This window comes from Callithrix jacchus, chromosome 3 (assembly GCF_049354715.1).
Source record: "Callithrix jacchus isolate 240 chromosome 3, calJac240_pri, whole genome shotgun sequence".
NCBI lineage: Eukaryota > Metazoa > Chordata > Mammalia > Primates > Cebidae > Callithrix > Callithrix jacchus.
In genome coordinates, this window is record NC_133504.1 from 93,636,412 (window position 1) to 93,652,099 (window position 15,688).

The 15,688-nt window shown below is 38.6% G+C and overlaps 1 long non-coding RNA gene and 1 pseudogene across 1 annotated transcript in view; both read right to left on the reverse strand.

Annotated features, from left to right (window-relative positions):
* Window positions 1-1,763: 1,763 nt before the first annotated feature.
* LOC144576518 (uncharacterized) overlaps window positions 1,764-15,688 on the reverse strand; it is an 803,862-nt gene continuing 789,937 nt past the window's right edge. Inside the window, exon 3 of the long non-coding RNA XR_013533007.1 lies at window positions 1,764-1,805. This is a non-coding gene — a long non-coding RNA (uncharacterized LOC144576518). The remainder of the gene's footprint in view (window positions 1,806-15,688) is intronic.
* Window positions 10,701-11,509, reverse strand: LOC100393611 (sodium/potassium-transporting ATPase subunit beta-3 pseudogene; annotated as a pseudogene).

A 15,688-nucleotide genomic window follows, 5' to 3' on the forward strand; every position in this document is an offset into this window, starting at 1 on the left:
TTGAAATAGTTTTAGAAGGAATGGTACCAGCTCCTCCTTGTGTGTCTGGTAGAATTCGGCTGTGAACCCGTCTGGACCTGGGCTTTTTTTGTGAGGTAGGCTCTTAATTGCTGCCTCAACTTCAGACCTTGTTATTGGTCTATTCATAGTTTCAGCTTCCTCCTGGTTTAGGCTTGGGAGGACACAGGAGTCCAGGAATTTATCCATTTCTTTTAGGTTTACTAGTTTATGCGCATATAGTTGTTTGTAATATTCTCTGATGATGGTTTGAATTTCTGTGGAATCTGTGGTGATTTCCCCTTTATCATTTTTTATTGCATCTATTTGGTTGTTCTCTCTTTTATTTTTAATCAATCTGGCTAGTGGTCTGTCTATTTTGTTGATCTTTTCAAAAAACCAGCTCTTGGATTTATTGATTTTTTGAAGGGTTTTTCGTGTCTCAATCTCCTTCAGCTCAGCTCTGATCTTAGTAATTTCTTGTCGTCTGCTGGGTTTTGAGTTTTTTTGATCTTGCTCCTCTAGCTCTTTCAATTTTGATGATAGGGTGTCAATTTTGGATCTCTCCATTCTCCTCATATGGGCACTTATTGCTATATACTTTCCTCTAGAGACTGCTTTAAATGTGTCCCAGAGGTTCTGGCACGTTTTGTCTTCGTTCTCATTGGTTTCGAGGAACTTCTTTATTTCTGCTTTCATTTCGTTGTTTACCCAGTCAACATTCAAGAGCCAGTTGTTCAGTTTCCATGAAGCTGTGTGTTTCTGGGTCGGTTTCTGAATTCTGAGTTCTAACTTGATTGCACTATGGTCTGAGAGGCTGTTTGTTATGATTTCTGTTGTTTTGCATTTGTTGAGCAGTGCTTTACTTCCAATTATGTGATCAATTTTAGAGTAGGTGTGATGTGGTGCTGAGAAGAATGTGTATTCTGTGGATTTGGGGTGGAGAGTTCTGTAAATGTCCACCAGGTTTGCTTGCTCCAGGTCTGAGTTCAAGCCCTGGGTATCCTTGTTGATTTTCTGTCTGGTTGATCTGTCTAGTATTGACAGTGGAGTGTTAATGTCTCCCACTATTATTGTGTGGGAGTCTAAGTCCTTTTGTAAGTCATTAAGAACTTGCCTTATGTATCTGGGTGCTCCTGTGTTGGGTCCATATATGTTTAGGATCGTTAGCTCTTCTTGTTGTATCGATCCTTTTACCATTATGTAATGGCCTTCTTTGTCTCTTTTGATCTTTGTTACTTTAAAGTCTATTTTATCAGAGATGAGAATTGCAACTCCTGCTTTTTTTTGCTTTCCATTAGCTTGGTAAATCTTCCTCCATCCCTTTATTTTGAGCCTTTGTGTATCCTTGCATGTGAGATGGGTTTCCTGGATACAGCACACTGATGGGTTTTGGATTTTTATCCAATTTGCCAGTCTGTGTCTTTTGATTGGTGCATTTAGTCCATTTACATTTAGGGTTAATATTGTTATGTGTGAATTTGATACTGCCATTTTGATGCTAAGTGGCTGTTTTGCCTGTTAGTTGTTGTAGATTCTTCATTATGTTGAAGCTCTTTAGCATTCAGTGTGATTTTGGAATGGCTGGTACTTGTTGATCCTTTCTATGTGTAGTGCCTCTTTTAGGAGCTCTTGTAAAGCAGGCCTGATGGTGACAAAATCTCTGAGTACTTGCTTGTTCGCAAAGGATTTTATTCTTCCTTCACTTCTGAAGCTCAGTTTGGCTGGATATGAAATTCTGGGTTGAAAGTTCTTTTCTTTAAGAATGTTGAATATTGGCCCCCACTCTCTTCTGGCTTGTAGTGTTTCTGCCGAGAGATCTGCTGTGAGTCTGATGGGCTTCCCTTTGTGGGTTACCAGACCTTTCTCTCTGGCTGCCCTTAGTATTCTCTCCTTTATTTCAACCCTGTTGAATCTGACGATTATGTGCCTTGGGGTTGCTCTTCTTGCGGAAAATCTTTGTGGTGTTCTCTGTATTTCCTGCAATTGAGTGTTGGCTTGTCTTGCTAGGTGGGGGAAATTTTTCTGGATGATGATCCTGAAGAGTATTTTCCAGCTTGGATTCATTCTCTTCGTCCCCTTCTGGTACACCTATCAAACGTAGGTTAGGTCTTTTCACATAGTCCCACATTTCTTGGAGACTTTGTTCATTCCTTTTTGCGCTTTTTTCTCTGATCTTGGTTTCTCGTTTTATTTCATTGAGTTGGTCTTCAACTTCAGATATTCTTTCTTCTGCTTGGTCAATTCGGCTATTGAAACTTGTGTTTGCTTCGCGAAGTTCTCGTATTGTGTTTTTCAGCTCCTTTAATTCATTCATATTCCTCTCTAAGGTATCCATTCTTGTTATCATTTCCTCGAATCTTTTTTCAAATCTTTTTTCAAGGTTCTTAGTTTCTTTGCATTGATTTAATACATGATCTTTTAGCTCACAAAAGTTTCTCATTATCCATCTTCTGAAGTCTAATTCCGTCATTTCGTCACAGTCATTCTCTGTCCAGCTTTGCTCCCTTGCTGGTGAGGAGTTTTGGTCCTTTCTAGGAGGCGAGGTGTTCTGGTTTCGGATGTTTTCCTCTTTTTTGCGCTGGTTTCTTCCCATCTTTGTGGATTTGTCCGCTGGTTGTCTGCGTAGTTGCTGACTTTTCGTTTGGGTCTCTGAGTGGACACCCAGAATGTTGATGATGAAGTATTTCTGTTGCTTTGTTTTCCTTCTACAAGTCTAGCCCCTTCGCTGTACGACTGCTGAGGTCCGCTCCAGGCCCTGCTTGTCTGGGGTGCACCTCTAGTAGCTGTGGCACAGCGAGGGATGCTACCAGTTTCTTTTTCTGCTCTCTTTGTCCCAGGATGATGCCTGCCTAATGTCAGTCTTTTGGATATAGAGGGGTCAGGGAGCTGCTTGAGGAGACAGTTTGTACTTTATAGGGGTTTAATTGCTGAGCTGTGCACTCTGTTGTTCATTCAGGGCTGTTAGGCTGCTATGTTTGATTCTGCTGCAACTGAGCTCATTAAAAAACCCCTTTTTTTTCTCAAATGCTCTGTGTTGAGGGGTTTGGGCTTTATTTTTGGATGTCCGATCAGGTGTCCTGCCCAGCTAGAAGGCAGACTAGCCACTGTTTGGCTGCCGAGGCTCCGCCCTGCTGTTGTGTGATTCGTGCTGTTCCTGCCGGCTCTGCTGTGGTCTCTGCCACGCCCTGCAGCGGAGTCTCTTCGTTGTAGCATGTTGCCTCAGCAACGGCAGGCTGGGTCAGCAATGGGCGTGTATCTCCGTTGGGGCGGGTTGCCTCGGCAACGGCTGGCTGCGTCAGCAGTGGGCATGTATCTCAGTTGGGGCGGGTTGCCTCGGTGGTGGTGGACGCCCCTCCCCCACAGAGCGTCTCAGACCGTCTACTCGGGATAGTTTGAAATCGCGGTTTTGTTCGTCCCACTGGGTATTCCAATTCCTGCAATCCCCTGGGCTGGGCTACTGTCCAAGTCTCATTCAGTCTCAAGTCCAGCCCTCTCAAGTCTCAGGTTGCCGGTTCAACAGGGCACCTGGACAAGCGCACCCTGTGGGGATTGCTGGGTAGGGCCGGCCGCCACCGCCCCGGCTGCCGGCTTCGCCAGGCAGACCTACTGCCTGGCGTCCAGTGTCTTTTTTATACTGGGAGTTTCCCCGTTCTGTGGGCAACAAAGATCAGTCTGGAAATGCAGCACTGACTCACCATTTGCAGATTCAACGAGAAGAGCTCCAATCCTGGGTTGTTCTCACAGCGCCATCTTGAGTCCTCCCTCTAGTTCTATATCTACTTGGCAAAAGTGATATTCAAAGCTTTGACTATTTATGGGTATGTAGGAAAGAAAAACTTCCTTTTGCAGCTCCCTGCTTAAGTGGTAAGGTCTTTATTGGGGACCTTGGATGAGCTTCAGGATATCCCTGTGCAAAGTTGGTGGAGTGTGTTTTCATTCTTCGGGTGAAAGAATCCCAAAGCTTTTATCAAGATAAAGGGGTACAAGAATTTAACATTTTCAAGATTTGCTGCTCTAAGTAATGATTATTCTCAAGTGACTGAGATTAAAAATAAGAACTAGAAAGGATTCTATACAGCACCAAAATATCAGATAAAACACACACATCATAAAAGAATTAAATGTGTCATCAGTTTATAAAGTGGAAATTAATATCTATAAATTTAGGTATTCCTTTAATTTTTTAAGAAAAAAAAATCTCTAACAATTGAATTTGGTTCCACTCAAAAATAACAGCAGCTAAGCACTAGATATTGTTTTATGAATTTATAAAGGGTAGATAAAAATCAGCTAGACACGTGATACCTGTAAGCAGTTTACAGAGTAGGACAGAGGATAGGCAAATATACATGTAACCATTGTGGTAGATAAACAAGTAACATGTACAAAGTGTTAGATACAAATAAACCAGTGTGAAGAAAGTACCATTAAAGACAGCAGATCACAGTTTAAAGATTCCTATCAACCTTGGATGTGATGACTTTTTTACATTTCCATTTAAAAATAAAATATTTATATGCATCTAAAAATCAGTGACTTTGCCATTACAAGACTCCATCTTAAAAACTAGTTTTTCAGAGAAAAGCATCTTACAATTTAAATGCCATTTAAAAACATTGTTAACACGCATTTAGATTTAACATAAAATTTAAAGGAGTAAGTGCTCAATAGTATTCACTCTTCATCTATATTGTCAAATATTTTTTATATTTTGATACAAAATTTATAACCTGAAGAAAAATATTGATCAACTCTCCCTCTCTCAAACTCCTATTAATCATAGTATTGGACGTTCTGGCCAAAGCAATCAGGCAAGAAAAAAAAATAAAGCATATTCAATTAGCAAAAGAAGAAGTCAGACTGTCTCTATTTGCAGATGACATGATTGTATATTTAGAATACCCCATAATCTCAGCCCAAAATCTCCTTAAGATGATAAGCAACTTCAACAAAGTCTCAGAATACAAAATCAATGTGCAAAAATCACCTATACACAAATAACAGACAAACACAGAGCCAAATCATGAGTGAACTCCCATTCACAATTGCTACAAAGAGAATATAATACCTAAAAATACAACTAACAAGGGATGTGATGGACCTCTTCAAGGAGAACTACAAACCACTGCTCAAGGAAATAAGAGAGGACACAAGCAGATGGAAAAACATTCCATGCTCATGGTTAAAAAGAATCAATATTGTGAAAATGGCCATACTGCCCAAAGTAATTTATATATTTAATGCTATCCCCATCAAGGTACAATTGACTTACTTCACAGAATTGGAAAAAAAAGAACACCTTAAAGTTCATATGCAACCAAAATAGTGAATGCATAGCCAAAAAGAACAAAGCTGGAGGCATCTCCCTACCTGGCTTCAAACTATACTACAAGGCTACAGTAATCAAAACACGGTTCTGGTAACACAACAGAGATATAGACCAGTGGAACAGAACAGAGGCCTCAGTAATAATGCCACACATCTAAAACCATCTGATCTTTCACAAACCTGTCAAACACAAGCGATGGAAAAGGATTCCCTATTTAAAAAATGGTATTGGGAAAACTGGCTAGCCATATACAGAAAGCTGACACTGGATCTTTTCTTTATACCTTATACAAAAATTAACTCCAGATGAATTAAAGATTTAAACATAAGACCAAACACCATAAAAACCCTAGAAGAAAACCTAGGCAATATCATTCAGGACATAGCCATAGGCAAGGACTTCATGACTATAACACCAAAAGTAATGGCAATAAAAGCCAAAATTGACAAATGAGATCTAATTAAACTAAAATGCTTCTGCACAGCAAAAGAAAAAGTCATTAGAGTGAACCAGCAACCAACAGAATGGGAAAAAAAATTTGCAAACTACCCATCTAACAAAACGCTAATATCCAGAATACACCAAGTACTTAAATTTACAAGAAAGAAACCACTCCATCAAAAAGTGCTTTATGCTAAAAACCTTGAATAAACTAGGTATCAATGGAATGTATCTCAAAATAATAAAAGCTATTTATGTCAAACCCAAAGCCAATATCATATTGAATGGGCAAAAATTGGAGGCATTCCCTTTGAAAACTGGCAATAGACAAGGATGCCCTCTGTCACCACTCCTATTTAACATAGTATTGGAATTTCTAGTCAGAGGAATTAGGCAAAAAAAAAAAAAAAAAAGAAAAATAAATAAATAAAGGGTATTCAATTAGGAAAAGCACAAGTCAAATTGTCTCTATTTGCAGATGACATGATTATGTATTTAGAAGACCCAATAGTCTCAGGTCAAAACCTCCTTAAGCTGATAAGCAACTTCAGCAAAGTCTCAGGATACAAAATCAGTGTGCAGAAACCACAAGCATCCTTATCCACCAATAACAGACAAACAGCCAAATCATGAGCAAACTCACATTCATAATTGCTACAAAGAGAATAAAATACCTAGGAATACAACTAACAAGGGATGTGAAGAACCTCTTCAAGGAGAACTACAAACCACTGCTCAAGGAAATAAGAGAAGACACAAGCAGATGGAAAAACACACCATTGACTTTTATGGTTTCTTTGTGTGTGTCTCTATCTCCTTCAGTCAAAATAATAAAAAGGTGAAATATATTTTTAAAAAGAATTACGTTAGTGTTAGTTTTATTCATCACAGTGATCCATTCTTTAAAATCTGCATGGAATTATAAGCTTCAATTATTTGTTTTTGTTTTAAGTTGACATATTTTATTCGGGTGTGTTCTTAATACTTTGATTCATGTCCATGTATTTTAAATTCCATAATTTTAGTTTTTTGTACTATATTCTCAGGAAATCCTCTTATGATCTCTCAAGGCACTAAATTTTCATCCCTCTTTGTTCTTCTAATTATTGCTTTAAGCATAGTTTTGCAATTCTATTTTATTATCCATAAATTTATATTTCTCCATAAATTCAATCCTATTTGTGAGGCTTCGCTGACATAACCTGGTCAATTAGAACCCAGAAATTATAAATGAAGCATCAAGCTATGTTTATATTTTTTGTGGATTTACATACTAAGATTCTTATGAATTTCATGTGTTATATAAAACTATTTATTTCTCTTCATGTTTTATGAGTATGATTTGTTAGTGCAAGGTCTGGTTGAATGCGAATGACAAAATAATAGTCAAAATACTGCTGATATAAGGTAGTAAAGGTACTGTTGCATACTGTGGCCTTTGCCACTTGAAAACAGTCGATGTCTATATACTTTGTAGAATTAAGACAAATAGTCATCACTTTAACGGCTACATACTTTTTCCCAGGAGATGCTTGATTTGTTCCAGAAGAAAAATGACATGTAGAGAAGCAGCTGCAATTGGAGATGCTACTTGATTAAAATGGGTCAGGTAGTAAAGGAAATTAAAACTACTTTTAATTTCTGTATTTCATCGACATTCCACATAGTCCAAACTGCCCAGTGAAAGAAAAATTCTTCCCAAATCTTTCTATGAGACCTGAGACCAATATCATCCTGATACCAAAACCCAGCAGAGACCCAACAAGAAAAGTAAACATCAGGCCAATATCCATGATGAACATAGACGCAAAAAACTTCAATAAAATATTGGCAAGCCGATTGCAACAGCAAATCAAAAAACTTATTCATCATGATCAAGTAGGATTCATCCTGGGGATGCAAGGCTGGTTCAACATACGCAAGTCTATAAACGTAATTCACCACATAAACAGAACCAAAAACAAAAACCACATGATTATCTCAATTGATGCAGAGAAGGCATTTGACAAAATTCAACAGCCCTTTATGCTATAAACCCTCAATAAACTCGGTATCAATGGAATGTATCTCAAAGTAATAAAAGCTATTTATGACAAACCAACAGCCAATATCATACTGAATGGGCAAAAACTGAAAGCATTCCCTTTGAAATACGGCACTAGACAAGGATGCCTTCTTTCACCACTCCAATTCAATATAGTACTGGAAGTTCTAGCCACAGCAATCAGGCAAGAAAAAGAAATAAAGGGTATTCAAATAGGAAAGGTGGAAGTCAAATTGTCTCTATTTGCAGACGACATGATAGTATACCTAGAAGACCCTATCGCTTCAGCCCAAAAACTCCTGAAACTGATAAGCAACTTCAGCAAAGTGTCAGGATATAAAATCAATGTGCAAAAATCACAAGCCTTCCTCTACACCAATAACAGACTTAAAGAAAGCCAAATCAAGAACGAACTGCCATTCGCAATTGCTACAAAAAGAATAAAATACCTTGGAATACAACTCACAAGGAACGTAAGGGACCTCTTCAGGGAAAACTACAAACCACTGCTCAATGAAATCAGGGAGGACACAAACAGATGGAGAAACATTCCATGTTCATGGTTAGGAAGAATTAATATCGTGAAAATGGCTATACTGCCCAAAGTAATTTACAGAATCAATGCTATCCCCATCAAGCTACCATTGACTTTCTTCACAGAACTGGAAAAAACCACCATGAACTTCATATGGAACCAAAAGAGAGCCCGCATAGCCAAGTCAATTCTAAGCAAAAAGAACACAGCGGGGGGCATCACACTACCGGATTTCAAACAATACTACAAGGCTACAGTAATCAAAACAGCATGGTACTGGTACCAAAACAGAGATATAGACCAATGGAACAGAACAGAGGCATCAGAGGCAATACAACATAACTACAACCATACAATCTTTGATAAACCTGACAAAAACAAGCAATGGGGAAAGGATTCCCTGTTCAACAAATGGTGCTGGGAAAACTGGCTAGCCATGTGCAGAAAGCAGAAACTGGACCCCTTCCTGACACCTTATACTAAAATTAACTCTAGATGGATTGAAGACTTAAACATAAGACCTGGCACCATAAAAACCCTAGAAGGAAATCTAGGCAAAACCATCCAGGACATAGGAGTAGGCAAGGACTTCGTGAACAAAACACCAAAAGCATTGGCAACAAAAGCCAAAATTGACAAATGGGACCTAATGAAACTCCACAGTTTCTGCACAGCAAAAGAAACAGTCTCTAGTGTGAATCGGCAACCAACAGAATGGGAAAAAATTTTTGCAGTTTATCCATCTGACAAAGGGCTGATATCCAGAATTTACAAAGAATTCAAACAGATTTACAGGAAAAAAACAAACAAGCCCATTCAAAAGTGGGCAAAGGATATGAACCGACACTTTACGAAAGAAGACATATATGAGGCCAACAATCATATGAAAAAATGCTCATCGTCACTGGTCACCAGAGAGATGCAAATCAAAACCACATTGAGACACCATCTCATGCCAGTTAGAATGGCGATCATTAAAAAATCTGGAGACAACAGATGCTGGAGAGGATGTGGAGAAAAAGGAACACTTTTACACTGTTGGTGGGAGTGTAAATTAGTTCAACCATTGTGGAAGACAGTGTGGTGATTCCTCAAGGCCTTAGAAATAGAAATTCCATTTGACCCAGCAATCCCATTACTGGGTATATATCCAAAGGAGTATAAATCCTTCTACTATAAGGACACATGCACAGGAATGTTCATTGCAGCACTGTTTACAATAGCAAAGACCTGGAGTCAACCCAAATGCCCATTGATGATAGACTGGATTGGGAAAATGTGGCACATATACACCATGGAATATTATGCAGCAATCAGAAATGATGAGTTTGTGTCGTTTGTAGGGACATGGATGAATCTGGAGAACATCATTCTCAGCAAACTGACACAAGAACAGAAAATGAAACACCGCATATTCTCACTCATAGGCGGGTGATGAAAAATGAGAACACATGGACACAGAGAGGGGAGTACTAAACACTGGGGTCTATTGGGGGGAAAAGGGGAGGGCCAGTGGGAGGGGGAGGTGGGGAGGGATAGCCTGGGGAGAAATGCCAAATGTGGGTGAAGGGGAGAAAGCAAACAAACACACTTCCATGTGTGTACCTATGCAACTGTATTGCATGCTCTGCACATGTACCCCAAAACCTAAAATGCAATAAAAAATGAAAAAAAAGAAAGATAAATACAAATTTAATTTAAAAATTTTGTGTCTATCTGCTATTAGGTGGGGTCACCAATCTTTCTGACATTCCGTGGTTGAGGTGGAGTTTTATAATTACTGTTATAATTTTGGGTGGGAGTGAAAGGTTATATGATTTACAACTGAACCTGTTTTTTTACAAAAATACTTTTCAAATACACTTTTATTTTCTTTTTTCCTTCCCCACATTCAGAACTTCTCCACACACCACACTTCTTGCAGCTATCAAGTCACTTGATGTTGGCCGGGTACCATTTTATCCCTAAAACTTTGTTGACTTTAAAACATGATAGTTGACCAGGGTTATAGCCATAAAATATTTACATAGCACAGCATATTAAGCTTTAGAACTTGGCAATTAGACCGCATAAAAAGAGGCCAAGACCCCCATCCTACATGTTTGGAATCAGGTATTCACTGGTCCCTATCTGGCCACTGTACACTGGTTCAAAGGGCAGCAGAGGCAACAGGCAGTTACTTCAGAGGACAGGGAACACTATGATCTGGAAGAACATTATGATGTTACTCAGTGTCATGTACCACACACCTTTCTCCAAGGTGGTCTCATAGCTCTAGAATGGCAGGTCCAGCTGATACAAAATGAAGACAGACAACACAACATTTACTCTGTGGAGATATCCTACTCATGCTATGCACGTGCTGTGATTTTCAACATAACTCATCCCAAAAACTTGTCGTGATTGTTCTGGCTTTTTAGGTTAGGTGATCTATCAATCTTGCACTCAACTGTTACTTCTTTTGCAGCACTCTTAGGAGCCCAGGTGACCTGAACAGTAACTAATGGCTGTAGATACCCCACATGCAGTTTTTTCCCCATAATATGGGAAATATTTTAAGTCTATAATTCCACTATGAGGATAAGTTGTTATATTTATTTGATCTTCATTCTTCAAAACACAATCTATCCTTGGCACTCCTTTGGGCTTTAATCCAATTATTCTGTTCATTTTCACAAGAATACAAGGTTTTCCTTTAGAATAGCCAAAACCAGGATCACTCATACCACTGCATGCTTGAAGTAACAAAAAAGGAAACTGACATGCAACATAAACCAGACCCTTCTGTTCAAAAAGTGCTCCATCAGGACAGGTTGTGAGAAACTTCTTAAGGTCTGCAATGTACTCTGCATAGGAAGCTGGGTCAGACATACTAAATGTATATTCCAATGCAGTTACCGGTTTTGGAAAAACTGTAAGTCCTGGGCTAGGAATCTGGTCACGATATTTTGGAACCTCATCGTTGAGTCGGAAGCATAACCCACATCGTGAATGAGAAGAATATAGTCAGGAACCCATAAGAAACTAGGTAGAAGAGCAAGATCAAACCCCAGCTCTTGGTGGTGCACCCCAGGAACTAACTCTCTAGTGGTCAGGTTGTAGATGAAGAGCTTCCACTGACCAGGCTCTGGTTGAGAGGCTTCTTCTTGTTCTTCGTCATGGTGTGCACATGGATGGTGAGGAGAGAGGCGGCCATGAAGATGCAACTGAACCTCTTTATCATTATATTTTATTTTCCATAAGTGAAGAAGTCAGCAAAAAGTTGCTGTGATTATAGGAGTAAATTATTTAAGTATAGCCTCTGGAACTTGGGAAGTGACACCTTGTAGGATTCAAATTTTCACAATCAGACATATCATGGTCCAATCATCTTTCATCATCTGACACTTATTACTATGTACTCTTTTTTTAAAATTTTTATACTTTAAGTTCTGGGGTACATGTGCAGATCTTGCAGGATTGTTACACAGGTATACACATGCCACAGTGGTGTGCTGTATTACTATGTATTCTGACTACTGGACTGGAGTTGTATTGTGGATTCAAGAAGCTAGAGTATTATCAAATAGGCCATAAAATATTTATGTAGTTCTCTTTTGTCTTATCTGAATAAGTGACATGGATAAATTTAAGAAGATTAGAGGGTAAGATCAATTTACATGTATGTACTATAGAGATATTCTTCTTCAAGGGTACTGGTCACACTGTCACACAATAATACAACAGCTTTTTATTTGATGGGCTGCATTATATTACCTGACCTCAAGTTATACTAAAAGCCTATAGTAAAATATTATGGTACTGGTATTATAGTATACACATAGATATATAAAACAGATGGGGATACCCTCCAAATAAAGCCACATATCTACAGCCAAATGATCTTTGGCAAATTAAAAAAAAAAAAAAACCACTGGGAAAAAGATGCACTTTTCCTGGACCCCTATCTTTTACCATAAAACGAACTCAAGATGGATTAAAGACTTAAGTGTAAGCCCTGAAACTATAAAAATCCTAGAAGAAAACTGAGGAAAAACTCTTCTGAACATTGGTCTAGGAAAAGAATTTATGACCAAGTCTTTAAAAATAAACACAATAAAAACAAAAATAGACACATGAGACTTGGTAAACCACAAAGCTTCTGTTCAGTGAAAGAAACAGAGTAAAAAGACAACATACAGAATGGGAAATATATTTGCAAACTATGCATCCAACAAAGGGTTAATATTCAGACTCGATAGAAACAAAACCTCAAATAACCCCATTAAAAAGTGGAAAAATGATATGAACAGACATTTTTCAAAAGATGTACAAGTGACAAACAAACATGAAACTATGCTTAACATCAGCAATCAGAGAAACGCAAATTAAAACCACAATGCGATGTCATTTTACAACAGTCAAAATGGGTATAATTAACAAGTCAAAAAATAACAAATGTTGGCAAGAACGTGGAGAAAAAACACTCATACTCTTGTTTGTGGGAATGTAAATCAGTACAACCGCTATCAAAAACAGTATGAAGATTTCTAAAAGAACTAAAACTAGAACTAACTTTCCATCCAGTTGTCCCACTGCTGGATATCAACCCCCTCAAAAAAAGAAATCATTTAGCCAGGCCAGGCGGGGTGGCTCATACCTGTAATCTCAGCACTTTGGGAGTCTGAGGCGGGTGGATCACCCGAGTTCAAGAATTTGAGACCAGGCTGGTCAACATGGTGAAACACGTTCTTTACTAAAATTATCAAAAAATTATCCAGGGGTAGTGGCTGGTGCCTGTAATCCCAGCACAGAGAAAGCTGAGGCAGAAGAATCACTTGAACCCAGGAAGAGAAGGTTGCAGTAAGCTGAGACTGCACCATTGCACTTCAGCCTGGGCAACAGGAGTGAAACTCCCTCTCAAAAGAAAACAAACAAAAAAGAATGAAATAATGTCTTTTAGCAACATGGGTGAAACCAGAGGCTAAATCTACAGTGAACAGCTCAGATACAAAAAGTTTCATCTTCTTACTTATAAGTCGGAGCCTAATAATATGTATTTAGGGTGGGAGGGGGTTGAGGTATCACAAGTTACTTAATAGGTACAATATATATTATTTGGGTGATGGTTATACTGAAAGCCCAGACTTCTCCCCACCACTCGATATATCCTTGTAACAAAACTGCACTTGTATCCCTTAAGTAAGTAAAAAATAAATCAAGTCTGAGAAATGTATGAGGAGTTGTGACCCAAGTTTTATGGATGTCTTCTCTCAAGAGTACTGTTTTTTGTTTTGTTTGCTTTTGGTTTTAATTTCATTTTACTTTACTTTTGACTGTAGTGTTACTCATGGTAGATTCAGCAAGGTGCTAAACAATACAAGATATCATTTCAAAGTCTAGTTTGCCTAACATTCTATTTTATCCTAGGGATGTGTGAATTGCTAACCATAGGTAGAGGTTCATATGATTTTATTTTTTTTTTAATTTTATAATTGGAGTACAACTTTAATGGACTGACATTCAATTTTATTTCTATCAACCTTGTAATTTTTAAACCATAGATGAAGGGTCATAGTTAGGTCATATGCTTATTAGAATGCTAACTCTAAATGAATCCAGTTGGTTATTTTGATACCCATCCCACTGTATGCCTGGAGGCTGCATATACACTTGTACTTGATACATTCCCACTGAAATCAGGAAGTTAACATGTATTTGTAGTCACTTTCTCCAGTATTCCTGGTAAAGACAAAGTAAGTAAGTTGTTTTAAAAACATTTAGTTGCTGCCTTCCCCATTTTTATTCCTCAAAATCTGGTATTTTAAGCTTTCTTGGGAACTATTTTTTTTCTTGGAGATGGAGTCTTCCTCTGTCACCCAGGCTGGAGTGCAGTGGTATGATCTTATCTTACTGCAACCTCTGCCTCCTGCGTTCAAGCAATTCTCCTGCCTCAGCCTCCCAAGTAGCTGGGATTACAGGTGCCCGCCGCCACACCCAGCTAATTTTTGTATTTTTAGTACAGACGGGGTTTCACTATGTTGGTCAGGCTGGTTTCAAACTCCTGACCTCAGGTGATCCTCTTGCCTCGGCCTCCCAAAATGCTGGCATTACAGGCATGAGCCACTGCACCTGGCCCTCTTGGGAGCTATTGAGAAAAAGCAAGCAAGTATTTCTTTTCTTCCTTTGTATTTCTCATAATTCCATTGTATTTCTTCATTTATATTTGGCGTGGAGAATATTTGATGACTATAATTTGCCAATATAATTTCACATGGGCCATAGTTAAAACTGTGATTGAATTATGCCTGTAAAAATTATTATAATCACAGATTACTGAGTTAGCACATTAAATGAGTTATCTCTGGTACATGCTCTTATACCAGTACCAATAACTTCTTCATGACCTAATTTTATGTTTCATTTTCCTTAATAAAGCATCTTGCTAGAATCACTTAAAATTCTAATAGTGTAGGTCAATGTAACAGTTTGAATGGTGCTATGGTCTGAATTTTTGTGTCCCTCCAAAGTTAATATGTGGAAGCCTAATTTTCAGTGAGGGTATTACAAGGAGGAACCTTTAGGAGGTGATTAGTTCATGTGGGTGGAGCCTTTATAAATGGGATTAGCACCCTGATAAGGGGCTGAAGAACCCTGAGATTTTCCCTTCCATCATATGAAAACATATCAAGATGGTATTGTCTATGAACCAGAGTGACCCCTCAGCAGTCACCTAATTTTCTAGTACTTTAATCCCAGGATCAAGACTTTCCAGCCTCCACAACTGTGGGAGATACATTTCTGTCATTTATAAGCTATCCAGGTTATGGTATATTTGTTGTAACAGCACTAACACTGATCAGAGGCAGAAGGCATTCTTTCGTTATCTGCCGATTATAATGTTCTCAATATCATTACAGATACTATCCTATGGTAAAGCATGATCACTAATTTGGAAGAAGAAAAGAAAAGAAACATTTTTATTGTCTGTCAGCCTTGGTACTGAGGTTGGGTAGAAGCATTCAAAGGAGAAAAATGAAGGGTCTCTCCCCTTCTTCAGATGGCTTCCCTGTTAATACAGTTTAGCTCTGTGTCCCACCCAAATCTCATCTAGTAGCTCCCACAATTTCCACATGGTATGAGAAGGACCCTGTGGGAGATGACTGAATCATTGTGGTGGGTCTTTCTCATGCTGTTCTTGTGATAGTGAATGGGTCTCAAGAGATTTGTTGGTTTTAAAAACTAGAGTTTCTCTGCACTAACTCTCTTTTTGCCCACTGACATCCACGTAAGTTGTGACCTGTTTCTCTTTGCCTTCTGCCCTGATTATGAGGCCTCCCCAGCCATATGGAACTGTGAG